The 26,899-nt window shown below is 38.8% G+C and overlaps 1 pseudogene; it reads left to right on the forward strand.

Moving 5' to 3' along the window:
- The first annotated feature begins 15,594 nt into the window (after positions 1–15,594).
- LOC120291671 lies at positions 15,595–20,927 on the forward strand (annotated as a pseudogene).
- The last annotated feature ends 5,972 nt before the right edge of the window (positions 20,928–26,899 follow it).

Consider the following 26,899-nt stretch of genomic DNA (forward strand, 5'->3'; position numbering starts at 1 on the left):
AAAGAAATTTGATTTCGCATTGGAAAGTGCACAATGCAATCACTTCAAAGAATTATTGAGTAACTTTCTTCAAACAACGTTGAATCCTCTCCCATAATTATCAACTAAATCGCTCAATTATTGATTCTTGGTAAGCTTTCTCCATCGAGGGAACCTACCGTCCGGCCAATCAATCATTCAGCAGCCGATTAGAACTATGAAGTCTTCTCTTATGAAAAAAGTCACGTCATTTACCAAGACGCCTTATCGAACCCATCGACCATTTTTTGGAATTTTATAGATCCTTTGGATTGGACAGAACTAACTACGACGACGGAGGGCCATTCAAACTCTCCCGGATTTCTATCCATCTCTCTATAAAAAAAAGGTGGTTCAGATTGGCGATGGCTGTAGTGGTGACTCAAGCGGACGACGGTGGAGATGACGGCAGTGAGCAGTGGTGGGAGATGGCGGTGATGTGTGGTGGTGTATGGTGGTGTACGGTGGTGTGGGCGGTGGTGATGGGGTGATGGGGGTGGCGTAGGTGATGGTGGTGGGGATGGGTTTGATGGTAGTGGAAAGAAAATGAGGGAGTTTGAGGAAAAAGAAAAACTAAAGAAGGAGGGGGAAGAATGGGTAGAGATGGGGGAGAAAGGCGTGAGGGAAGGAGGGGGAATGAAGTGGAGGTGGAGAAGAAGGAGAGAAGGGAGGATGGGCGGTCTGCAGAGGGAAGAGGCGCGAGTGGAAGGGGAAGAAAGAGAGAAGAGAGAGAAGAAAAGCAAGAAAGAAAGAGAGAAAATAAAAAAAAAGCTTTCTCAAGATATTTACCAAATTCTCATCATTCTCTTCACCCACCCTTCCTTCCTTAGAACCCTCTTGTATTATGTCCCCCCTTTTCCTTATATTTACAATTTCATATAAACAATCTTTTTAGTCCAAAAATTTCAATTTTGCCTCTTGATCCGAATTTCTCTTTTTTTATTTTATTTTATTCCAATCTCCAATTTTTCGTCTGATAATCCCTTTTTCGAAAATTTTGGACATGCCGATAATTTGACGGACGATGAGACAACGTCTAATAATTTAATCTCACTCAGAGATGCCAGGATGGAAACATTTCTAACTTACCCAAGTTGCATTTCTTGAAGGATCCTACCAGGCCAGAGAAGGAGAGGAATTTAGAAAGCCATAGAGAGAGTTTTCATAAAACATTTACTTTACTTCAGGGGACTCTGTCCAACATAATACACCCTCCTCGCCTTTTATAGACGAATAGAGGTCACAAACTAACAAACAAGGACCAAGCTCATGGGTCCGGATACAAACAGAGGTATCGGAAACTTTCGGAGGGAATTATTTGCACACTATGAACAATGATCATACTGTGAACAGTACTTTCCCTAACCTAGTGCTACAGTAAAAGTGAACAGTGACTTGTTATAGTGAAATTGTATGGACTCAACGGTCTCGTCCGTCACGGGCATTGTAGCTATATATTGAATCATCTGAGCTGTCTTCTAGGAGATGTGCCTCATATTTCTGTTCAAGGGCTTCAAGATCTTCTGGTGAGAGGATTTGGTTCAGCCTTCGTGATGAGGATGCTTCTTCATGAGCCCAATGGGATGCTTCTTCTTCAGCCCAGTTTGTGCTATCATCTTCTTGAGTGTCGGCAGGGATGTTTGACTGAGGCCAGTTGGATGGCTGTGCATAAAAAGATGTGTCTATGTTTTGAGATAAGGACGAAGATCCCTGTTCGTAGGGATCCTGGGATAGAGGACCTCCAAAGCGTGCATAGGGGTCCTGGGTAGATTGTACAATGTCATCTGTGCTTGTCATTTCATAATCTTGGGATGATGCAGCTTGTCTGTATTGCCTAAGTGCTTCCTTAGCTTCTGGTGCTAGGTAATAATGATCCCACGTAGTGGGTACATTATTCCAAACATCTTCGGGAATGGTCTTGTTTTCCTGGCACAGGATTCTCTAGAGTTCTCGGTACTAGTGTTCACAAAATCTAACAGATCTTGGATAAGATTTGTGAATCCGAGTTTCTCGGCTGTCTAAGTGAGGTCTATAGGATGTGGTTCCTATTTCCTATGGAGCGTTGAGGATGTTGCCATTGTTTCTAAAAAAATGCCTAGATAATATGTACCTTTGTTAAAGTGCATACCAAGAAATTCAATTTCTGTCTGAGCGATATTCATCTTTCTTCACGATTTCTGCAAATTGCTTAAGGAGTTGACAGTGTGACTGCTCGTCAGGACCGTAGAGCAGAATGCCGTCGATGTATACGGCTGCACTTGACAAGATTGGTTGGAAAATACTACGCATGGCCTTTTGAAAAAGGAATGGTGCTACCTTTAGGCCAAAAGGAAGAACTTTCCATTGGAAGTGCTGATTCGGGATACATAATCCTGTTTTGGATCTGTCTTCAGGATGGATGCCCAATTGCCAAAATCCGGCTTTAAAATCGAATTTGGAATAGATATGGGCCTTGGTTAGACCAGTAAAGAGAGAATCTCTAGATGGTAGGGAAATTTATCATCTTGGAGGAAAATATTGAGAGGTTGGTAGTTGATTGCTAGTCTCATTTTTCCCCTGTTTTGCTCAGCACGCTTATTGACATAAAAGGCTTCGCAAGCCCATTGAGAATTGAAAATTTCAATAAGAAAATTTCAATAAGACTTTGTTGCAATAGTTCTGAGCATTCCCTCTAAGCTAAAGCCAGATGTTCTAGCTTCATTCCCGTATGACTCGCCTTGGTTGGATTTATATCTTCATTCTTTTTTAAAGGAAGGCGAACAAAAAACTCTGGATTTTCCCATAAAGGATGAGAACATTTATGAGCAAATTCAGAGTGGGATTCTGAATAGGATTCCAACAATTTTTGCATGATCGGATCTAACAGACTCATCTGAATGGAGAAGAGTCTCTGAATATTAACGAACTCAGAGAACTAGTCTCTATACCTAAAACCTTTTTCTAGGAATAATGCGAAGCTAAGGGATTTGAGTCATAATGTCCAACCAATGATTAAATCTTTGTTGGGAAGACTAAATCCAAAATTTTTTGTGGTTATTAAACATTAGGGGAAGAACTGGATAGTTATGGGGGTGGTTCTGACATTCGTGGAGAAAGTATCTCTTGAAGTAGAATTGAAATATCGAATATAAGGAGTCCAGAATTCTTCAAGAAGAACTTTGGTGTCCAATATTGAACAACTTGTTCCTGTGTCAATAAGATCAATAACAGTGATGGGTTTGGCAAACTTCGAGGTGGGGATTTTTACAGGAAAATAGGGACAATGAGTTTGACTTGAAAATATGTCAAAGTTTGGTTCTGGGGATGAAGATGATATATGAAAAATATCTTCAAACTCTGAGTCTGACTCAGTTTCGCTGGAAGTTTGGTAAGAGGGAATGATACAAATAGTTTGTTCAGATGGTTCTTCATTAGCAAAGAATAAGGATTCAATATCATCATTTTCAAGAGAAATACCTGTTTCATTCTCAATGTGATGAATTAGATGATTCTGACCTTTTCTTGCTTGAGGACAATTTTTGGCAAAATGTCCTTTCTAGTTGCAGATGTAGCAACGGTTTGATTTCTTATGGCCTGTGCAATCCTTCCTTTTGCGTAGATATCGCTATTTTTTCTTTTTCTAGAAATTCTTGGAGCCATGTTTGGATTTGTTTATCCATAACTTCTTGTAATGTTTCTTCTTTCAAGAGAACTTACCACAACTACAATCACAATCTTGCTTGGAGCATTTGATTTTTAATTTTTGGCGCGAACAAGCTGATTCAAGGCGTTTGTCATATGTGATATAGGTACGGATCATCTGGCGCTTTAAGCATAATTCTTCGAGGCATAGATGAACTTCTTGCTGTATTTTCCTAAGGGAATATTTTGTATTCTCCTTTGTTTTCCAAAGAAAGATCTTTCAACCATCTGGAATAATTCTTTAGGGATGGAAGTAAGGAAAATGTGCTTCAGGTTTGGATCTGCCCCAACCTGATAAAAAAGCTGAAGCATTACTTGATAATGCTTATCAAGATGTTTCTTTTGGAGGGAGCAGCATTTTCTCTCGAAAAATTCTCTCATTTTCATTTCTATGAGATCAATGGGTTTTCCTACAAAGACATGATATAAGAGAGTGATGGCATGGCCAAAATTAGGGGACATCAGAAAATGAATCTGGTCCTGTTCGGAAATTGATTACCACTAAAGTTTGAGGCTGCTTGTGAACCTTGTGACAAAGTTGTAAAGGGCATCATTCATATCATGGTTGGTGATGGACTGAGTATTCAACCAAGTATGAAAGTCTTCAAGTCTTTCCGGCCATTTATGATAAGGAATATCATCGATGGTGAAGAATTGTTTTGATGCTATGGACACATGCCTGGTAGGATTATTTGTCTGAACATTTTCTGGCTCAGAATAGTTTGATTCCATTTCATCATATGGAGGATCAGGCATGAATATTGATGAAGTTACTGGCGCAATAGGGAGAGAATCAATTGTAGGAATAGAGAAAGATGAAGAGGAGGAAAGAGATAATGAATCTGATTCAGTATCAAAAGATGTTTGCTTGACTAGGAACATAATTTGTTTTTCTGGAATAGCAGAATCAGGCTGTTGGATAGCAGGATCAGGTTTCTGAGTACCCAAATCCTTTAAAAAAGATTCTAATGGGTTGGATATCATCATATGATCTGACATTTCTTTTATAACAATCGAACTTGATTCTGTAGGTGGCATCTTTTCTTTTCCTTTGTCCTTCTGCAGGTTTTTGAGGCGGTTTCATATTTTTGCCATATCTGGTTCTCTTCTATAAGGGTCTTCTGGAATGGCGGCAAAAATAGACGTTTGTGGCGGTGGAGGTAAATACCCAATTCTGACAGAATGTGCCAATATATCAAAAGGTCTAAACCTTCATTCTTCAATAAGTTGGATTTGCTTCTTGAGCTTTTCTATTTTTGGCTTTGGACTTTCAAGATAATGATACCCAAGATGTTGTCCTGATTCCAAGGCGTGAAGCCTTTTTTGGAACTCAGAAAGTATCTTTTTGGTGGTTTCATTATACCTTCAGAGATCTTGTTGCACAGTTCCAATCTTGGAATCAATTGTCTTGAAGGCATTGTTTTGTGCTAATAGAATCTTTGATTGCTAGTTTAAATCTGCTTTAGCAGCAGGAGTCTTTCTCTATCTCCCATGTTCATCCACATCAGTGGGGGTTGCTATCTTTGGAACATGACAATATCTGTTTTGTGGGTCAATGAATTCCTCGGGAGCAGGAAACGATAGTTTGGAACTTTTTCTGACAAGAGGGAGAAAGTCAACTTCATGGAACATGGCAATGGAAGAAGTGGATGATGTTTCTACTGGGGCTTCAAGTGGGTAAGAATGCTTCTTAGCCCATTTGAGAATTGGCTTATAAAACGGGGAAAGAGCTTGCTTTTTCTGAGGAGGAGATGGAGGGGGTGATTTTGGTGGATCTGGTGAAGCTTGGGATGTAGTATTGAACTCTGGTGGTGGAGATGGAGCGTAAGAAACCATGAACTGGTATTTATCACACTCACCACGTGTCAACGGAGGAATCTCCATCTAAGTACCTTTGGTACACCTTATCCTTTGGTCTATTCCTTTTAGGTGGAGGTCTTGCAAAATGATTTACCTCGTCAGGGAAATTTGTACAATAGGAACATTGACAAAAGGGGTCCCAAAAACAATGACCAAAGTTGTCTTTGTAGTAATGGACAAGATGTCCATCACTGTTGAAGTGTCGAACAAACTTTTTGGGATCTGGCTCGGAAATTGATTCAGGAACACATGGTTCGATCATGAAAAGGGTTTGGAAGATAGAAGGGCTTTCTTCCTTTTCCTTGCCAAATTTGATGGAAACAGTTCCATCTTTTTTTTTTCAAATCGAACTTTGAGTTCGTAGACTGGAAATGCTTGTTATGCTGATGTAGTTTTTCGTAGTTGGTGATCTAAGTCTCTGGAAGGAGCTTGGCCAATGTATCCTTCGGGATCTGTCTGGGAACATGGATACATGATGCTTGATCATTCTGCATGGAGATGAATAAAGTATCTTCATTACCATTGTTAAAGTTGAGATCAAGAGCATGATTCTGCACTCGATAAACCATTTGGTAATGTAGGGTTGTAGCTACAGAGTCAGCAGTTTGAGGGGCTCCAGTGAGCTGGACTTGAACTGTTAAGAAAGAAAGTAGCTGGGGATCTGAAAGAGAGACGTTGAAGTTTGGATACAAAGTCACAAAGACTATTCCAGCATTCAAAGTAGTTTGGACAGTACCGATGCAAGCATGCTGGTATTGTAAAAACCTGGTATCTAACAATACAATTCTTGCCACAATTGGCAAACCTTTATGACCATGAAAGGTAAGAGCAAGATGAACAGCTCCATAATGGACATGAGAATATCCCCGTTGAACCCATTGTCTGGGAAATTCGGGAGGGATTTGAAGAGTAACAAAGTACTCCTTTTCAGTAGTAGGAATGGGATGCTGGTCGAATTTGGAAGACTGGAGGTACTCCTTTACTTGCTTTGGGGTTTGGTGAATAAGTTGGCAGATGGAGCGGATAGGTGAGAATGATGAGTTAGGTTTGGCAAAAGCGGAGTAAGGGTTCATAAGAGGAAGTTGGGTTTCAGAAATCTTAGTTTCATCACTAAGAGAGACTCCATAAAGATAATCTATCTTAGAAGCATTGGAAACTTGAAACTCTTGAGGGGTTGAGGATGAAGGAGAAGGTGCAAGAGAGACAGGTGCTTCAAGGATTTCTGGTTCTGAAGACATGATGTGAAGAGATCTTCTCAGCATTGGATTCACCTACCAAACGCATGGAGTGGATAACCTTAAAAATGAAACCATGGCTCTGATACCATGAATGGACCTAGGCTTAGAACCAGGGAAGGAGAGTAAATTTCCTGTAGGTATGCATCCCACAGTGGGTGAATAAGTTCGATATCCAAAATCGAATTAAATTTCGTGATTAAAAATCGATCGAATGTGATTTTAGTACAACATAATCTATCTGGTGGCTTTTAGAGGTTCTCGTGCGGTTGACCCATGGTCAATAATTTTCGATTCATGTTTGTGCCTCTTCGAATCGCAAATCGTTATCATCATTCAATGTGAATATCATAATTGTGCGGAATCACCTACAAAATGACTACATAGTTCCATCAAATTGATTTATATTCGTTCGCTAATTGACTTATAATAGTGTAGTATTAACCCTTGTCGATCCTTATGGTCAAGTGATTGACTTCCGATCGAATTCTCTAATCTTTCGCATTTTACCCATTTATGGCATCACCTAATAGATTAGTTAACTTGTAAGTGATCAAGTCAAAGTAAAGTAAATATAAGCGCATCGATGAAATAATCCTATCATATATTTTGAAATAGGAATCAAATTTCGCAATATCACACAATCTCTTTTGTTAAATTATGTCTCGAGTTTGAGCGTTTATAAAACACGATTCGTTGGACTCTTGAAGCTGCACAAAAGAGGAAATATAAGAAAAAAAGAAAAGCTAAAAAAGTTTCTTCTTCTATTTTGCGGAACCTGTAAAAGTCGAAAGTTTGTTATGTGGGCCCAAGTTTGCACTCGAAAGAAGCCGCTGAAGCAAGAAGCCAACATTGGTGGGCCCAAGGTCAAAGATTTGACCTTTAGGCACACGATTTTCTTCTTTGCTGTCAAGATGGAATCCCTGCATGCCTATAAAACAAAGTGTAGGTGGGCCCAGGTCAAAGTTTGACCTGGGCACATGTATAAAAGAAGAAACAGAATTCTTGCAGGTCTCTCTCCCCCTTCCGAAAGTTGCCGCCGAAGCCTTAGGTACAACGATCTGCAAGAAGCCGCATGCCGCCGAGAGAGAGGAGCCGCATGACTTGAACGAGCAGTAATTTTATATCGTGAGTTTATATCCAAGTAAGTTATTTATTTATAAACGCTTTGGGTTTTGGGTTAAATCTAGGTGTGGGAAACGCTTGAGCGTGTGAGATATTGTAAACTCTGAATCTCCGATTATAGTAGATTATTTGTTATTGGCTCTTCTTGTGAACGTAGGTACCGATACTGGGACCGAACCACATAAATTTCTAGTGTTCTTATTATTTCTCGTTTATTTTTCTGGTAATTTCGTGTTGACGTAAATTGTAAGATCCTATCGTTTCTGCATATTATATCATAACAATTGGTATCAAAGCTTGGGGTTGGATTTCTTGATTGTCATTTGGAGCTTTTGCTTGTCTGATTATTATTTGGAAATTTTGTTATTAAATTATGTTTGAGATGAAATTTGAAATTGAGAAGTTTAATGAGAGCAACAATTTTATGTTATGGAGCATCAAGATGCGAGCTTTATTGACAACACAACATTTTTCCAAGGCGCTGGATGGTGAAGATGAGTTGCTTATTATAATGAAAACCTCTAAGAGGATAGAGGTAATGGAAAAAAATAAAGAGCATAATCCTGTTAAATTTGTCGAGTGAGGTCTTAATAGAGGTTGCTAAGGAGAATGATGCTGCAGCATTATGGGAAAAAATTCAAGCACTCTATGTGAAGAAAGATTTGCACAATTGCTTGTACATGTTGAAGAAGATGTTTCAATTTAAATATACTAAAGGTACATCTATCGAACCCACCTAGATGAATTTAATAAACTCATGATGGATCTGAAGAACTTCGGTAAGACACTTGATGATGAAGAACAGGGCATGTTAGCCTCTTTACCAAAGTCATCGGAGTACTTTACTGATTCACTGTTGTAGGGGCATACTATAATTACCTCCGAAGAGATTAAATTTGCCTAAATCTCTAAGGAGTGGCAGAGAAAGTTGTGAGATGACGGTCTAGTGCAAGGAATAACGCAAGCACTGACCATTCGGGGTAGAGAACAACATCGAGGACCTAGTAGCAACAAAGGTAAAAGCAAATCAAAATCATGCCATAGAAAGTCCAAGGGACTCATGAAGTACTTTGAGTGTCACGATGAGGGGCACATCGGGAGAGACTGTCCTAAGCGAAGGAATAAAGTTGATAAGCAGAATGTCACAAGTAGTGTTGCAAACGTTGTCGAGGGGAGCAATAGTGATGCAGAAGTTGTCTTATGTGTGACTACTACTTCATTAGGAGACGAATGGGTGCTAGATTCGGGGTGTTCTTATCATGTGACACCTCATAAGGATTGGTTTACTACTTACCAGACTGCAGATGGTGGTAGAGTTCTTTTGGGAAATAATGTAGTCTGTAAGGCTGTGGGGATAAGGACAATTCAGATTCAGATGCACGATGAGATGATGCGTACATTAATAGATGTGAGGCATGTACCGGAGTTCAAGAAGAACCTTATTTCTTTGGGGACACTCGATGACATCGGGTGTAGGTGCACTACTGAAGGTGGAGTACTGAAGATCTCTCGAGGTGCCATAACAGTGATGAAGGGGAAAAAAGTGAATACTCTACTGGGAGAGACCGTGACCGGAACCGCTACAGTTTCATCAGGTGAGTCAGACTCTAACTTGACTCAATTATGGCATATGCATTTAGGGTACATGAGCGAGGCATGTATGACGATGCTGGGTGAAAGGGGGTGGTTGAGGGGTCAAAAGACAAGGAAGTTGGACTTATGTGAGCAGTACATCTTTGGGAAGCATCAGCGAGTTAAGTTTACTACAACTATTCATTCGACCAAATGACCAGTTGAATATATTCATTCAAACGTCTGGGGCCCATCTTCAGTTCTTTCGAAAGGAGGTGCCCGATATATGCCGACATTTATCGACTATTATTCTAGGAAGATATGGGTATATTTTCTAAAGCAAAAATATGATGTGTTTGATCGAGTCAAGAAATTTAAGGCATTGATTGAGAAGCAGTCAGATAAACAAATCAAGTGCTTGAGAACCAATAATGGCATGGAGTTTTGTGATAAATATTTTACCGAGTTTTGCGAGAAAGAATGTATTATAAGACATTGTACAGTATTGGGACACCACAGCAAAATGGCATGGTAGAACAGAAGAACATAACTTTACTTGAGCGAGCTTGATGCATGCTTTCGAGTGGAAGACTCCTAAGGAAGTATAGTCGGTGAAACCTATTGATTATTTCCGATTACGTATATTCGGATGTCTTGCGTATGCTCTTGCAAGTGATGGTAAGCTTGAGTCGAGGGCAAAGAAATGCATATTTTGGGTTATGCACATGGGGTGAAAAGCTACCGGCTGTGGTGCACTGATCTCAGATTACCAGGTTTTCTAATTAGCAGAGATGTGATATTCGATGAAACTACAATACTTCAATAAAGGAGTTCTGAGATACAACCAGCAGAAGACGAATCATTGTGTCATTAGTGAGGTAGAGCTTCATGTGGAGATTTCGAAGACCTCGAAGGCAACAAAAGTTGAGACTGTAGATGAAGCTGCAGTTCCTGAAGTTGATGATAGTGAACAACCAACAAAGCCACATCACATTGTAGCTGCAAATAGACAGAGAATGCAAATTAAATCACTGGTACGTTATAGTTATACAGATATTGCTTATGCATTGACTGTAGGTAATGAGGTGGAGACAGATGAGTATTCATCTTACTCTGAAGCGATGGTTAATCCGAAGTCGTCGTAGTGGCTAGGGGCTATGAGTAAAGAGATGGAATCACTCCATCAAAATCAGACATGGGAGCTGGTCAAAGTACCAAAGAGCCAAAAGATTGTCGGAAGTAAATGAGTCTTTAAATGAAAAGAGGGCATTCTCGGTGTCGAGACAGCAAGGTATAAGGCGAGACTTGTGACAAAGGGGTATACACAACGTGAGGGCATTGACTACGATGATATGTTCTTTCCTGTGATAAAACATACTTCTATTTGTGTTTTACTTGCCTTAGTTGCTTCGCAGGATCTCAAGTTAAAGCAGCTAAATGTGAAAACTGCATTTCTTCATGGTGAGTTGGAGGAGCAGATTTACATGAGACAACCAAAGAGATTTGCTATTCCAAGTAAGGAAGATTATGTTTACTTGTTAAAGAAATCTTTGTATGGGCTGAAACGATCTCCTAAGTAGTGGTATAAACGCTTTGATATTTTCATGACTAGTCAAGACTACACAAAAAGTCAGATGGATAGCTACGTTTACTTTAGGAGATTAGAGAATGATTCTTTGATTTATCTACTCTTAAATGTTGATGAAATGCTGATAGCATTTAAGAATATGTCTAATATTGATGTGTTGAAGAGGCAGTTAAATACTGAATTTGAGATGAAAGATTTAAGTGCTGCAAAGAAAATTTTGGGTATGGAGATTTTGTATAACAAGACTGTAGGAGTTTTATGTCTATCTCAGAAGAAATACATTGAGAAAATGATGACACATTTTAATATATAGTCGGCAAAATATGTAGGTACACATTTAGCGAAGCACTTTAAACTTTTAGATAAATTATCACCGCATACTAAGAAGGTGGAGAAGCATATGTCCCGTGTTTCTTTTTCTAGTACTATGGGTAGTATTATGTATGTTATGGTGTGCACTAGGCTTGATATTTCACAAGCTGTGAGCGTGGTTAGTCGCTATATGAAGCATCTTGGTAAGGCTCATTAGGAAATTGTGAAGTAGATCATCAGATATTTGAAGGGGATAACGGACGTGGGTATAATGTATCAAAGGGACAGCAATGGCGGTGAGGTCATTGGTTGTATGGATTTAGATCATGCCGGTGACTTAGATGATTGCAGATCTTTAGCAGGGTACGTGTTTACGCTAGCGGGTGATGCAATTTGAAAAGCATCCTTACAGGATTATATTGCCTTGTCTTCAACTGAGGCAGAGTATATAGCATTAACTTTTGTAGCGAATGAGGCGATATGGTTATGAAGTTTGCTTTCGAACTTTGGTTTAGAACAGAAAAGTGTTGATATACACTGTGATAACCAATGTGCGATATATTTATCATATAATACAATTTATCACGAGCGAACGAAGCATATCAACATCAAGTACCACTTTATCCGAGATGTCTTAGCTAAGGGTAATGTTATTTTTAAAAAATATTGCTATAGCAGATGTTAAATTATGTCTCGAGTTTGAGTGTTTGCAAAACGCAATTTGCTTGGACAAGTAGAAGTTCATGGGACTCCATGAAGATTTACAAAAGAAAATAATTGGAAGATATGAATTTTTTTGCTTAATGCAAGAGGAGCTGAATTCTTTCTTTGCTATCCATGGTGGGACCTAAACTCTGGGCACACGATTTCCACAGCATGGGTTTTCTTCTTTTAGCCGATGAAGGAAAGAAGAACGAAGCTACCGAAGCCTGCACGTGAAAGAGAAAGAGGTGGGGCCCAAGGTCAAAATTTTGACCTTGGGCGCACACACACACTCACGTCGAAGGAAGCCCCCTGCACGTAGAGAAGGAAAGTAACGTGGGGCCCAGAGTCAAACTCTGACTCTGGGCACACATATAAACGTGAGCAGAAGGTAATTTCATTTTTGGGCATGCAAGAAGTGGGTGAAAAAAACCTACGAAGAATGAGGGGCCGCATGTCCTGCTCTGAGAAGAACCCACTGCAACTTTACGAGAAAGAGGAGCCGCGTGTGTTTTTCTTTTGAGCTTGAACGCACGGTAATTTTGTACCTTAAGTTTATATCCAAGTGAGTTGTTTATTTATAAACACTTTGGGTTTTTAGTTAAATTTAGGTGTGGGAAACACTTGAGCGTTTGAGTGATTGTAAACTCTGATTCTCCAATTTTCATGGATTATTTACTGCTGACTCTCCCCGTAGACGTAAGTACCGATACTCCGACCGAACCACGTAAATTTCCGGTGCCCTTATTTTTCTCGTTTATTTCTCTGGTGATTTTGCGTTGACATAAATTGTAAGATCCTGTCGTTTCCGCGTATTATATCCCAACAATTGGTATTAGAGCTTGGGGCTGGATTTTGGGAGAGCAGTATAGATGATGAACACTATAACTTGGCTTCAAACATTGAGCCAAGATAAAAAAAAATTGTTAAATTATGTCTTGAGCTTGAGCGTTTGCAAAATGCGATTCACTTGGATAAATTTTTTTTCGTTATTTGATCGTGGGATGAATTTACAAAAGAGGAAATATAAAATAAAAATGAAGAAGCAAAGTTTCCTCTTTGCTGCGGAATTTGAAACGTGGAAGATGGAATAAAATAAATTGTGGTGGCCCCTTTGGCGTGAGGAAGAAGCCCTATGCACGCGTGAAGCTCGCCGAAACCCTTTTGACGTGAAGGAGTCCTCTACACGTGAAGATTGCCGAATAAAGGAGCTCGTGGGGCCAGGTCAACTATTTGACCTTGGGCACACGAATTCCGTTTTTGGTGTGGCTTGCGTGAGCAGCTTAAAGAAACCCTACGAAGCCACACAACGACGATCAACGAAGCCGCAAGTCCTCCACAAGAAGCTTGAAGAGATACGCGATTTCGTACGTATGCGAACCAATGGTACGTAGAGTGTGTATTTTGAGCTTGTTGTGCGGTAATTTTATACCTTGAGTTTTTATCCAAGTGAGTTATTTGTTTATAAACACTTTAGATTTTTGGTTAAATCTAGATGTGGGAAACACTTAAGAGTTTGAGCGATTGTAAACTCGATTATCCAATTTTAGTGGATTATTTGCTGCTGCTCTCTCCGTGAATGTAGGTGTCAATATTCGGATCGAACCACGTAAATTTCCAGGTGTCCTTATTTTCTCATTTATTTCTCAGTGATTTCGCGTTGACGTAAATTACAAGATCATGTCGTTTCCATGTATTATATTCCAATAACAGATAACCCGGCAAATATGATGACTAAATCTGTTCTTTTAGCAAAACTCAAGCTTTGCTTGAGCTCATTGGCGTTTGTGGAGAGTGAGCGCCCGTCGGGGTGTTGGCAAAACTCAAAACTCAAGATCTTTTCCTTTTTGGCATACGACTTGAACGCACAGTAATTTTATACCGTGAGTTTATATCTAAGTGAGTTGTTTATTTATAAACATTTTGAGTTTTGGATTAAATCTAGGTGTGAGAAACACTTGAGCGTGTGAGTGATTATAAACTCTGAATCTCTAATTATAGTGGATTATTTGCTACTGACTCTACCCGTGGACGTAGGTACTGATACTTAGACCGAATTACGTAAATTTCTAGTGTCCTTATTATTTTTCGTTTATTTCTCTGGTGATTTCGCGTTGACGTAAATTGTAAGATCATGTCGTTTCTGCATATTATATCCCAACACCTCTCATGTTACTTGCATCATTGGATTGGGAATGAAAATATTTCTTTATCTTTTATGATAACTTGATAGTGAGACCCAAAAAAGAATTTTAAAAGCTTATTGTCTTGTTTCTATTATAAAATACACTAGTATGATTCTTGGCTTTTCCAGTATTAAAAAAAAAAAAAAAAAAAACCAATCGACCAATTTCTTAGCTAAGTACGCAACTAATTTTACATCTATAGATTTCTTAGCCCGCACAAAAGAGAAGACCCCACATAGTTTCGTTTTCTTAGGAGGGAAACTAGAGCTAACTGTGCATATATCATCGATTAGGAAGCACTAACATTTTCCAAAAGCCTCTCGTGTCGGACACTCCAATACGTGTCCGACTTTCTCCAACACTCTTCAATACTAAGTCAATAGATATCGGAAAATCCGACACCCGGTTAACTCTCCCAACACTCTTCAACACTCGACTCCGGAATTTGAACAACCCATAGATCAATTTTAAAAAATTTCAATAAATGAGGGACCAAAATGTAAATATGTAAAACAGATAAGAAATAATAAAAATAACAAATGGGAAAGAAGAAAAACTTAATCTTCTCTTATCTTTTAACTCTCACTTCCTGTGACACACAATTGACCCCCCAAGTTTGTTTTTCCCTTTATTCTCCGACATGCTCGACATGCAAGTCCACAACGTGGATTGCTTGCTTCTTCTTTTCTTTTTTTTTCTAGATTATTGAAATGAAGTTAAATTTGTCAAATTGAAACCATAAATGATATTGACAAATTATAGATTAATGTTTTTAGTGTAAATTCATTATATGTTTTTATTATTATTTATTTATTTGTGAATTTGAATCAAATTAATTTGATAAAAATAATAATTATAAAATGTGTCCCAACGTTTCGGAACTATTTATTTTTAGGAAATAATGTATCGGTGTGTCGTATTGTGTTGTGTGTATTGATGTCGATGTTACTTAGGTCATCGGGGAGGCTGCGAAAGGATAATTGCAATCCTCTTTTTCAAATCCGCATAAGGGAAAGGTTCCTTGCATTCTTTCAAAGCCGCGTGAAGAAGCATTTATTCTGGCATTTTATCAGGGGTAAAAAGGCAAAATCTCATAGATTAGACTGAGATGGGGAGAAAAATTGAATTTATGTGCTGGCTTCCCTTTTCATCATCCTCGTAGTGCTTTCGCATTACAAATTAGTTATGGGGCCCCTTCACGTGAGCAACCCTTGAATGGGATTTCCATGCTTTTCCCCATTACAAATACGTCGTCGTCGTCATATGCTCCAAGTCTCTCTGTCATGCGAAAAACGCACACTTGCCTTCTCCCGAAACCCTTTTCAATGGTTCCTCCAAGAGTCTCGTCCGATGCTGAAAAGCTCCTCCTTTTGGCTCTCGCCTTTTTCACAATCGTTACGACTTTCAGCGAGGGCCCTCAGTTCACCATGGCGCAGAGCGGTAACAATAATGCCCAAACGTTCCTGGTGAACGTTGGGGTGGTTCTTGATCTGGAGACGTGGGTGGGTCGGATGGGATTGAGCTGCATTAACATTTCTCTCTCTGACTTCTATACTTCAAACCCTTCCTACAAGACTAGGCTCGTCCTCAATGTAAGAGATTCCAAAGGAGATGAGGTTGCTGCTGCTGCCGCAGGTTCTCTCTCTCTCTCTCTCTCTCTCTCTCTCTCTCTCTCTCTCTCTCTCTCTCTCTCTCTCTCTCTCTCTCTGTGGCGTATTGACTGGTCATAGAGGATGAAGTACTTTATGCAGCTGTTTGTGCGATTTAAGATGAATCTAATTATTGTTCATAATGAGGTGTTTGCCAATCTTATGAAATTTTCATTTTCATTTGAGAAGAATTCCCAGTTAAATTTTCAAGGACACGACAGAATAATTTGTGTTCCATTGAAAGCTATATGCATTCTCACAGCAGAGATTCTCACAGCCCCAATTTCCAGAGCTCCCAGAAGAAACGACCAACGTGAATTTTGCACTAAACAACTGTTTAGTGCATTATCTCCAAGGGGGCTTTAATCATTGTGAAAAGGAAGTCGTTATCATCTTCTAATAAAATCAAAAACAAAAAGTCGGTACTTGACATTTAATTTGATCTCTTTCACACTAGGAATGAGGAGGGTAACAATATAATCCCCCCAAGTCTTTCGGTCGTACGAGACCGGCATTTTGACGCTTAGCTTGAGAGTGGAGGGGATTCGTGGGTTTTGGTCAATCAACGCCACGCGGACTTCACAACAAGACTGGTCACTGAGAGTAACATTTGACCGTGGAACCTTTAATTTGTTGCCAGATAAAACTTCCCTCCAGAGGGGTGGAGTTTTGTGTTGTTGGGGGCGTGGTTGGGTTGTTTTCCCCTGAGGGGGTGGTTTATCCAATTGTAATAGCTTAAGAGAGATACTTCTTGTGGTTTTGGTCTTTGTGGTTTAGGAGTGCAGCACCATTGAAATAGTATTGTATTACGGTCAGTCAACAAATTAATCTTGGGATAAATGCATTGAAAATCTTAAAACTTATCATGAAATTACAATTGAGTTATAAAACTCTCAAAAAGTGCAATTAAATGCTACAACTTTTAAAAAGCACTATCAAATCCTAAAACTTATCAAATTGATCCAATTGAATCATTTTGTTGTTTGGATTCGATTACACTTTTGTAACAAATTTTAGGACTTAATTACATTTTTTGAAACTTTAAAACTTACTTATACTTTCGTAACAAGTTTTAGGACTTAATTGTACTTTCGTGAAAAAAATCTAGGATTTTTAATGCACTTATTTCATTGATCTTAGAATTGAGAAGTCCACCATCTCTATTATCTCATATTTGACCAATATACAAATGTACATAGATTTATGGATACAAAATTTGATATTGATAACAACGTGTGAATGGAGGATTTTTGTTTATGGTCTTGGATGGTATAGTAGGACTACTATCATCTATTATATTCTTTGAAGAATATATAGCTCTCTTATGACTCTCGTCCCATTATAAATGTAGTAATATTCTACCAAATTATGTCTGCATAGTGAATCCTAATAGAAATGATCTTGCAAACGATACATATTACGTAGTAAAATAGTCACTTCAGGGGGAAGGCTGATGGAGATAATTTCAAATTATTTTCTTTGGAAACAATATGTACATGGTACATATCTCTACATAATTCTACTGATTTATTTTTCCAGTTGACCCAAACATCATGGTTAACAAGATTGTTCAAGCTGAGCCAATGATTTATTTCCATGGAAGTTGTGTGTCATTAATGATGAAATAAAACAACTAAGGTTTCCAGTTCCACCAAATAATTGTTAATGCATGAAAGCAGTGGATGCCGAGAGGCTTGATATATAATAAAACTTCACATAGGTCTGACCTCACAATATTCATACAATTGCAATATGGGGCTTGGATTCTAGAGTGGAATTTTTTGATGCCATGAACTAAAGAAATCAACTTATCTGTCCGGGCCAATTTATCCACTCTTATTTTGTTCTAAATTTACTTTCATGAAAGATTAGTTTCTGATCGGTGTGCAATATCATATGCCAAAGAATATCAAAGCCAACAACGAATGCATGCAATCTGGTAAATAATTATAATCCAACTTCAAACTTCTATTTTCCTTTTTCTTAAACGTTTTATTTCTATAATACCGCATAAAGTTTTAATTGGCTTCTGATCAATACCATGCCTTTTCCAATAAGAATTTCCATTATGTGCCATATTGTTATTGTTTCTCCATCTTTTTTTCACCCTTGCAGCACTTGATCTAATAAAGAATAAGCAAGTCCAAGCCATAATAGGACCTCAAGGGTCATTGCAAGCAAACTTCATCATTCACATTGGAAAAAAATCTCATGTGCCGATCATCTCTTTTTCTGCTACTGGTCCTTCCCTCAGTTCCATTCGGAGTCCTTACTTCATTCGAGCTGCGCAAAATGACTCATCCCAAGTGAATGCCATAAGCGCAGTCGTGCAAGCTTTTGGCTGGAGAGAAGTGGTCCTCATATACGTGGACAATGAGTTCGGAGAAGGCATCATACCTTCTCTTACGGATGCTTTGGAAGAGGTCGACACGCGAGTGTCTTATAGGAGCCTCATTCCTCCTTCGGCCACGGACAGTCAAATCCTACAGGAACTCTACAAGTTAAGAATGATGCAAACGAGGGTCTTCATAATGCACATGTTACCTACCCTCGGATCTCGGCTATTTGTCAAAGCAAAAGAGGTGGGAATGATGAGCGAAGGTTATGTGTGGATCTTGACTAATGTAATCACTGACCAATTGAGTTCTGTGGATTCATCCGTTGTAACTAGTTCGATGCAAGGAGTATTGGGCATCAACACTTACATCCCGAACACACCAAACCTGAACAACTTCACGGCCCGATGGAAGATGAAATTCCAACAAGACAATCCATCCGTCCTTAATCCTACGTTGAACATTTTTGGATACTGGGCTTATGACGCTGCTCAGGCTCTGGCAATGGCTGTCGAGGAAATGGGTGTGGCTAATTTTACTTTCCAGATGTTTGATGCTTCAATAGATACAACAGATCTCGACATTATTGGGGTCTCTAAAAGTGGTCCGAAACTTCTCCAAGAACTAGCCAATACGACATTCACGGGCCTCACTGGAAATTTTAGACTCGTTCATGGGCAGCTAGAGCGGTCAACATTCCAGATTGTTAATATCAATGGACATGCAGAAAGAGGGATTGGGTTTTGGACGCAAGAAAATGGGCTGCTAAGAGATTTGGATTCATTCAGCAAAAGTAAATATTCCACTTCGAAGAGTAATCTCGGATCGATAATATGGCCAGGAGATTCCACCTCTATTCCTAAGGGATGGGACATTCCCACAAATGGGAAGAGGCTGAAAATTTTAGTCCCTGTGTTGCATCAATTCGTGCAGGTGATTCATGATCTTAGCACAAATACATCCAAAGTCACTGGATACTGTATCGACATCTTTCAAACCATTATAGAAAAATTGCCTTATGTTGTGGCTTATGACCTTATTCCGTTTGCCTTTTCCAATGGAAGTAGCATGGGCAGTTACGACGACATGATCGATCAAGTAATTTACCAGGTGAGCAAGTGCTTGATTTTGTTGGAATACTTGTTGAAACTTACTATGCTAGCATGTTGTTGACAAAGAAACATTCCCATTTTTTTTTTTTGTTGAAATAGAATTACGATGGAATCGTGGATGATATATCAATCACTGCAAACAGATCACTATACGTGGACTTCACGGCACCATACACCGAACCGGGGGTCGCAATGGTTGTGCCATACAAGGACAGCAAGGGCAAGAATGCTTGGGTTTTCTTGAAGCCACTCACTTGGGACCTTTGGTTAACAACCGGATGCTTCTTTGTGTTTATAGCATTCGTAGTGTGGATTCTTGAACACCAAATTAATGAATATTTCCAGGGTCCGGCCGGGCATCAAGTTGGCACGAGCTTTTGGTTCTCGTTTTCAATCATGGTCTTTGCACAAAGTAATCACCCTTCACTTTAAAAAATCAATTTAACATTGTAATCTACATATTGTTCTTGGATAATTTAGGTGCTTTCCCTTAATTTGGATTGCAGGGGAGAGAGTATTAAGCAACCTAGCCAGATTTGTTGTGATCGTGTGGGTTTTCGTGGTACTTATACTAACGCAATGTTATACGGCAAGCTTGAGCTCTCTTTTGGTGGTGCAAAATCTTCAACCAACTATGGTTGATGTGGATGAGCTCCTTAAGAGTGGAGAAAATGTGGGTTACTTGGAAAACTCTTTTGTTTATGGAATGTTAAAGCAAATGAAGTTCGATGATTCCAGACTTATATCTTATAAGTCTGCTGAAGAATGCGATGTGCTTCTTTCCAAGGGAAGTGAAAAGGGCAAGATTGCAGCAGCATTCGATGAAGTCCCCTACATTAAACTTGCCGTTTCTCAATATTGCAAAAGATATACCATGATCCCGACATTAAGAAGTGCTGGATTTGGCTTTGTAAGCCGTCAATCTCTTAGCCCCGAAAAGAAAACCCTCAAAATTTCCTATTACTAGGATTATTATTTATTTTTTTGTTTAAAAACTCTCATGTCTTGCCTTTCGTTTACAGGTTTTCCCAAAGGGTCTCCGCTGGTACCTGATATTAACCGAGTAATCCTTAATGATACTGAAGTGCTTAAAATGATGGAAATCGAAAATAAATGGTTTCCACCGAAATCCAACTGCCTGGATTCTTCCAACAGCTTGGGTCTTGACAGTTTTTGGGGCCTATTCTTGATTGCGGGAGCTGCTGCGGTTTAGCTCTCCTCATCTTTATGATCATGTTCGTCAAAAGAAACTGGCATGTCGTTGCAAGTCCTTCAGGTTCATTATGGGAGAAATTTGTTACATTGGGAAGAAGATTTTACAAAAGAGACCTCAACTCCCTTACTTTTAAGAAAGCCAGATTTAGAGATAGAAATACGGATGATGGCGACAATGAGATTGTAGCTGTTGAAACTTTGGAAAACACTGACTTCCTTCTGAGTCTGTCAAGAGATATCAACCAAAACAATGATGATATAAACAATGAGCAAGGCACACCGTCTACAGAACAAGGACTTTCTAATCATGTAGACGAAGGGTGCCCCGACGAGTGACAAACATCGATCTTACAAATGTAAGTGTAGAGAGGTACATGCCTCGACAACTTTAGATATAAACTTTAATTTTTTTTACTTGTTGAACTTTGTACTTCGAGACGATAATAATTTCCCCCTCATTCTCTTCTCATGTAAGCGCTACTATTGCTAATGCTTATCGTCTAATCACAGACAATGTAACGAAAGATAGATGCTTCTCAAAGCATTTTCTAGAGGACATTACATGCATGTATTAGCGTCTCTTATTCTTTAATGTCTTAGCAATGAAAGTATTTATTGTTATTTCAGCAACTAGCCCAAAGTGTGTTAATTTAGTAACAAAAGATGACTTCTTAAAAATATCTAACATGTATAATGAGAAAGTTCGGTAGAATAGGCTTCAATGGCTGAAGAACCTGTCAAAATCCTATATTTTCCTCTTTTATATAAAGGGACATGGTCAATTGACCCAATGACATGTAAAGTGCTCCTAAGTATTCACTTTATTATTTAACCATTCTATTTAACTAAAGGAATCCATTAACATCTGAATTTGGTCTAATCAGAGCCAACTCAATTCGGCCCATCACTCTCCAGCCCATCCAAAAAACCAGTTCCAATTCGATCATCCTCCGCCCAGCAGCCCAAGTCCATCAAACGCTTGACCTTGGCCCACGGCCTATGAGATGGCCCTCTATTCCTTAAAGCTGGTTCTCTCTCTTGCTGAAGGTTCAAGTTTTGCTGGAACATGGTTTATACTCTCTATTGATAGATATAGTTGTTTATTGCATATAAATATTAGAGAGCGACCCCAACCCCTGAAAAAAAATATTAAATTAAATTACGTAACATATAATTTTAGGAGCATTCATCATATAATTTAGTTAATGCATTTGCATTGGACTGGCGGCGAAGGATTCTAGTGAATAGTCCTAAGCTTAATTGAGTTAATTGGACTAAACCTATAAAAAAAAAAAAAAAAAAAAACTCAAGTTCAGCCCATTATCTTTTAAGTGGCCGTGGATTGGTAGCAGCAGTGCATATTTGCTACTATTAAAAAAAAAAAAAGATTTTTGATGGAAGCGTATGCTCGAGAAAGAAGCATCACACATGGGGATATTTTTGCTTTAAAACAAGAAATAAAGCAAAAATGAATGACCAAATATTTGGGTTAACATGAGAAGCAAGAATTTAAAATCAGAACAAGACAAAAAGAAGTATTGTGCAGATATGGTCCATTCACGGCAAGATCTAAAGGAAGAAGGGGGCAAAGCAATGTTCTGTCAAGAGGAAAAATAGTCAAAGATGCACAATCACCACAAAGTAGACTTGTTTGAAACGGGTGAGTCGGGTCGGATTTGGGTCCGATCATAAATGATCCGACCCAAATCAATTCATTTAACCCGTTTATGACCCATTTATTGTAGTGCAAAATTCTTAACCCATATCCAACCAATTTTACTAAATTTAGGAAAGTTGATTTCTTATGATTTTAGAAAAAAAAAATGATATCACTAAAACACTTTCATGCAATACAAATCTAGTTGACAATTTTTATGTCAAATGAGGGACTATCAATTCAAAACGGCTTTCTACTCACTCTCAAGGAAAATGCTATTTTATCCTAACCATTAATGCAGGATTTACAAGAATCACGTCATCTCACTGTCATCATGTCGACAAGGGTTTGAGTATTCTCGCAAGTGATACGATTTTACTAAGAGGTCTTTGTTGGGACAGTAATATAGGCTTGGTCAGCAGCTTGACAAAGAGGACTATCAAGGTCAATGCTTATAAAAGAAATGTCGTGCAATCATCTTTGGGTTTATAAGTCAAGAACCCTATAGAATTATTACTCGTACTTCTTGAGCGATGCTTATAAACATATGAATTTCTACGCTAATTCAAATGCCTTAAAGGGACGCAATGTAGACTCGGCTTATGGGTTAAGAAACTAAGGGATTCAAAAATGTGTAAAAGAGTGAGAGTTGGTAATTATCTCGACATTGTCACAATCAAGATCGTGAAACAACTAATATACATTTTTTAAGGAATAACTGTGCAAACACTATATCATGGCGCCGTGAGAACATGGACACAAAACTTTAGGAAGTTAATTGCTTGGAAACAGTTATGGCACAACTACTAGCAATACTATCGTCCATCTACTAAAGGCTCATTGTACAAATTAAACAAATTTATTATCTTCTAATATATTTACTTTACTGCGCTAAACTTTTATTTTTCAAATTCGCACTATCAATGAAATTCCAACATGTATCTTTATCTTGGCGTACTCAGGCTTTCTTGTCAATAAAATTTTGGTAGAGTTTGTTTATATTTGGTTCGCTTGTAATAGTTGTACTTTCCGAGCCTTGATTTTCTTATCTGCTTGGATATTTCATGTTCGAAGTCAGCGTAGAACTTGTTTTTCTTTTTTTTGGTTACCCAGGAAACCCCGTATAGCCGGTAGTCGGCGGGTAAATCTTAGAGCGACAACGTCGCGCTTAAAACCCCGTGCGTCCAGTGGGATTCGAACTCCTCACCTCCTCGCAAAGGATCAGCAAAACCTTATCCAACTGAGCCACCTCAGGTGGTGGTTAGCACAGAACTTGTTTTCCTCTAATAAAACTAAAAATGACTTTCGATAAAGCCTATTTCATTTGTGGGAGAAATTCCAGCAAAATAGTTGCTCTAACTTGTCTTCTAATTATTAATTTATAAATCACCTTGCAATGTGGACGGGATACTGATAGACTGTTCTTTCAACTTTTTTTTTTTTGACCTATCTGACTTCCGATTGAATTTGAACCTTGAAAATCTTGTCAAAATGGGAAAACAATAACTACTTTTTTAAGCCATATCAAATTAATTTTTGTCGCTTTTGACTTTACTTCATGGGTCATTGGGAGACTAAAGAAGACCCACTTGAAATAGAAATTTGATTTCGCATAGAAAAGTGCAAAACGCAATCACTTCAAAGAATTATTAAATAACTTTCTTCGAACGGCGTTAAATCCTCTCCCATAATTATCAACTAAATTGCTCAATTGTTAATTCTTGGTAAGCTTCCTCCATCGAGGGAACCTACCGTCCAACAAATCAATCATTCAGCAGCCGATTAGAACTATGATGTCTTCTCTTATGAACAAAGTCACGTCATTTAGTATGACGCCTTATCGAACCCATCGACCATTTTTTGGAATTTTACTGATCTTTTGGATTGGACAGAACTAACTACGACGACGGAGGGCCATTCAAACTCTCCCGGATTTCTATCCATCTCTCTATAAAAAAAATGTTTTTATTATAGTATAAGTGAGAAATATGTGCATCGGTGTTGCTCTTTAGGGAGCTTGTACATGATCCCGAGGTCGCTTTAGATCTGACTAATTGGCACCACTTTTGAGGGTTTCTTCAGCTAGAATTAGATCTACGTTACAAGAAATTTGACTTAGCAACTATCAAGGAATCGTGACATTAAAAATCATCGAAACCTCGATGCAACAAAAGTGGTACCCACGTTCATCTTCTCTCTTTCTTAATTTGGACCGCTCTTGCTTCGTCCTTCATGTGCTTAGAGCCAAAGCGTCGGCCTTTTTTCCTTTTCTGCCCCTTCTAAGGGTGCGTTTGGGATTTGCTTTGAGAAGGGATTTTGATTGTCCAAAGTCCATTTGGCCAAAAATTGAGTGTTTGGTAAAATTTATAAAACGCACATTAAGAGAATACTAGCCTTTGAAAGGTTGAAAGCCCAAGACATGCTTTAGGCTGCCTTGGGCTTTCAGCATTTTGGGAAGGCCCCATGAGTTACTATTCATCTTCTTCTCCAATGGCATGGTTGCGTGTGGCTGGTTGACGACGGGCTGGAGAGAGGCTAGCGAGGTCACGACTACCCCGGCAACTGTCACTAGCCAATCGCACAACCTCGGTGAGTGGTGGCGACCGCCCGTGAGTCGCGTTGCCACGATCTAGCTCTGGGTCACGCCACCCCCGTGAAGGGCTGCCTAAGGTCGTGTGACCTCAGGCACGACCCAAATCTGGATCGCCCGAGGTTGCGCGACCTAGCCATGACCAGACGTGTCCCTAGAGGTCGCGTGACCTCAGGCTGGGTCGCTAGTCACGACGAGATCACGCAACCCGAATCTCAATTGGCTGGAGGTCGCATGACCTTGCCATAACCAGATTTGTGTCACCAAAGGTCACGCAACCTCCGTGAAGGGCCGTTAGGGGTCGCTCGACCTCAAGTGGCTCTCGTCGATGGTCGCGAAGTCGCTCGACCCTAGGTGGCCCTCACCAGTTGTCTTCGAGGGCTACCTGAGGCTGCCAACCCTCATCAGCCAACTTTTGTAATTTTCTTTTAACAATTTTTTTTAATCACAAAAGTCATTTGTAAATATAATTTCTCTTTATACCAATATATATATATATATATATATATATATATATATATATATATTTATCTAAATATTTTTTTACTTAAAGGTACTTTACAATGGACTTTCAAATTACAATTTAATAAACACAATTTGCATTTTGAAAAACCCCTTTAACTTAAAGTCCTTTACATTTTCCCAAAGGCTTTTCCCAAAAGTTCAACAAAATGCACCTAAGTGGGTTGAAACTGGCTTGGCTGTTTGTATTTCACTTTCTTTCGATCTAGGAATTATATTGACTCCATCGATACAAATTCAAACAACGTTGCAATACCAAAAATACAATAAACTTTATCTTCTAATGTAGAACTAAACGTGGTCTTATTCTCTTTGGATATGAATGACTTAAACTAGCTAAATGGGGCAGTGATTTCTCGAGTTTGTCGAGCCCACTTAATTAGGAGTGAGCGATTCCTAAATTCCCAGATTTTAAAATGTGGGAACCTAAATAAAATTTAGGTTCCCAAATTTTAAAATCTAGAATCTATCATGTAGATTCTAAAGCCGACCTTAGAACCGACCCTGTTACAAGGTCTACCTAGAAACTAACTAATTCATGTTTTCATTTTATTTTTTATATTCCTTGAAAGGGCAAATTTTAGTAAAACATCTCCTAATTTACAATCAAGATAAATAACAGTTACAACAAAATAGTAAAGTAACGCAATTGGGAGAAATACGGTACAAAACAACAAAATGAAGAAATTGGGATATGTCCAACTCATCACTTAGTTAAGTAAGCGACAATAGAAATTCCAAGAAACATTCCATAAAAGATGGAAAAAAAAAAAAACAAAACAAAACATTATGGCATCTTCAACTAGCCTTCAACGACCTGAAAGAATTGGATTCTTTGAAGGAGGTCGAGATCAAATGATGCATGTCATTGCAAAGTTTGCCCAATGTGCCGGCATTCACCAAGTTGGATACAGATTAGATGCCATTAGAAATTACAGAGCACAACATTCAACTAGGGAGGTGATTGTGACTTTTTCGGTGTTATAGAACAAATAAGCATCATACCAAAGTGCAAAAACTTCCACTGGATGGGTAGAAAAGGCATGCAAGTTAGGGGTAAGCAGTTCCATGGTGAGTTGCTGAGATTGGTTTTCAGTTTGTGGAACCCGGAACCTACTATGTAGAATTTAAAACTAGATTAGAATTGGCCAAGTAGGGTTGATCTAATTCGATTCCAAGGCCTAGCATGGAGCAGTGCTTACCCTTGACTTAAATCCAAATTAAATATTTGGGATCTATATATTCATGTCCACACGAAACATATGATGACCCAACAAACTAATCATGCGAGACAAGTACTGAAAAAGAAAAGATGTATGAATGGCGATTATTAGGGGTTAGGCTTCTAGTCATCAATCATACATAACCTCTCTATTTTTATGTCAGGACTACAACGTGACAAACTCGCTATAATATTGTCGCGCGTTTGGAGTGCACAAGCCAACGCATCACCGCCACAATCGAATAGTTGGCATAGTCTTTCAGGCACGACTCCACGGGATCAATACGTAAATATTTAAATGTTAAATAACACTTTTA

Source organism: Eucalyptus grandis, chromosome 3 (genome assembly GCF_016545825.1).
Source record: "Eucalyptus grandis isolate ANBG69807.140 chromosome 3, ASM1654582v1, whole genome shotgun sequence".
Lineage (NCBI taxonomy): Eukaryota > Viridiplantae > Streptophyta > Magnoliopsida > Myrtales > Myrtaceae > Eucalyptus > Eucalyptus grandis.